The following is a 1,802-nucleotide window of genomic DNA, read 5'->3' as shown; positions in this document are numbered from 1 at the left end:
AGGCCATCAAAATACACATGTGTACCAAATAAAATTCCTAACATCAACCTAGTCCACTAAACAAAGTACAAGAAAGTCAACAGATTCACCTCTGATTCAATAGACAGTACATAGGGCAGGATCTCTAAAAACCATTAAATCAATTATTAGGTTTTTCAAATACATTGCAAAATAGGCCTAGCCACAGTTCAATTCATGTTCACAACACCCAAAATGGAGTTTAAAGAGGCAGCTCTTTGCCTAGATAATGAAATCGTAACTCATTCATTTAATGCCAGGAGAAAACATCATTTTCAGAAGCAAAATAAAATCCACTCCTATGCATACTGTACATACTGAGAAGTAGTAAGAAGAATACAGAAAGACCCTATCAATGCCCAAAAAGAAAGAGAAGAAATAATGGGTAACAGATGAAACGTCTCAAGCTGTTAAGGAAAGAAGAGAAGAAAAAGAAAAAGGAGACAGGAACAAAACCAGATACATGAATTCAACTATTCAACAACTAGTGCACAAGGATAAAGAGGACTACTATAATAATCAATGCAGAGAAATAGAAGGCAACATCAAAAAAGGAAAAATCAGAAAGACTGCTCCCACATGATCCAATAACACAAAAGGTAGTTCAGACCAAGGGCCAGGATGCTCTATGATAAGAAGAACATACTACAAGATCAAGAAGAAATAAAAAGATGCAATATACAGAACAGCTATATAAAAAAATGAAAAAATGAATGACACATAGAAGGATGAACCATATGAAGACAAACTTAAAATTCTAGAAAGTGAGGTGGAAGCTGCAATAACAGAAATTAGGAAGAATAAATCATGAGGAACAGATGATATTCCAATTGAACTGCTACAATCTACACAGCATCAACTCTAGTGCTAACTAAAATATGTCAACAAAATGGTGGCCAACAGAATGGAAAAAATAAAAAAGGAGACACAAAAGAGTGTAGCAATTATAGGACTATAGCATTATTTTCTGAAACAAGCAAAATTATGCTCAAAATTCTGCAATATAGACTCCAATCATATATGGGGAAAGAAATCTCAGAGGTGCAAGCAGAGTTCAGGAGCGGCAGTGGCACTAGGGACCACACTGCAAACGTACAATTTGTAATGGAGTGCACCAAGGAATTCCAGAACAAATAGCCATGTGCTTTATAGACTGTAGCAAAGCCTTTGATTGCACAGATCATGAAAAGCTACGGACTGCTCTCAAAGACATGGGAGTGCCACTACATATGATAGTCCTGATGAGAAATCTGTACTTCACAGAAGAGGATAATACTGTTAGAAGAGAATATGGAGAAACAGAATGATTTCCAATTGGTAAAGGGCTTCAGGCAAGACTGCATTTTCACCCTACTTGTTCAACTTGTATGCAGAAAATATCACATGAAGAGCAGGTTTAAACTTAGAAGAAGGAGGAGTGGAAACAGGAGAAAGGAACGTCAACTATCTGATACGCAGAGGATACCATACTACTAGTCAAAAATATCATAAACTTGGAACAAATACTAAGGAAGGTCAAGGAAGAAGGTGCAAAGGCAGGTTTGCTGCTGAACATAAAGAAAACAAAAATAATGGCTACAGAGGATCTACATAAATTCAACCCAGACAACAAGGAAATAGAAATAGTGAACTATTTTCCATACCTTGGATCATGCTTCTCAATTATTTTCTGTCATGCCCCCCCTAGGAAGAAGAAAACATTTTGCGCCCCCCGCGCGACTGTAAATAGTATCATTTGTCTATAAAATTGTTATAAGTACACCTCTGCATAACACTGTATCCTG

General features: G+C 36.6%; 1 long non-coding RNA gene across 1 annotated transcript in view; it reads right to left on the bottom strand.

Annotated features, from left to right (window-relative positions):
- Window positions 1-1,802, bottom strand: part of LOC121920792 — a 27,930-nt gene that overhangs the window by 2,501 nt on the left and 23,627 nt on the right. The gene's annotated exons all lie outside the window — the stretch shown is intronic.

Source organism: Sceloporus undulatus, chromosome 2 (assembly GCF_019175285.1).
Source record: "Sceloporus undulatus isolate JIND9_A2432 ecotype Alabama chromosome 2, SceUnd_v1.1, whole genome shotgun sequence".
NCBI lineage: Eukaryota > Metazoa > Chordata > Lepidosauria > Squamata > Phrynosomatidae > Sceloporus > Sceloporus undulatus.
This window is presented reverse-complemented; position numbering and strand designations above follow the sequence as displayed.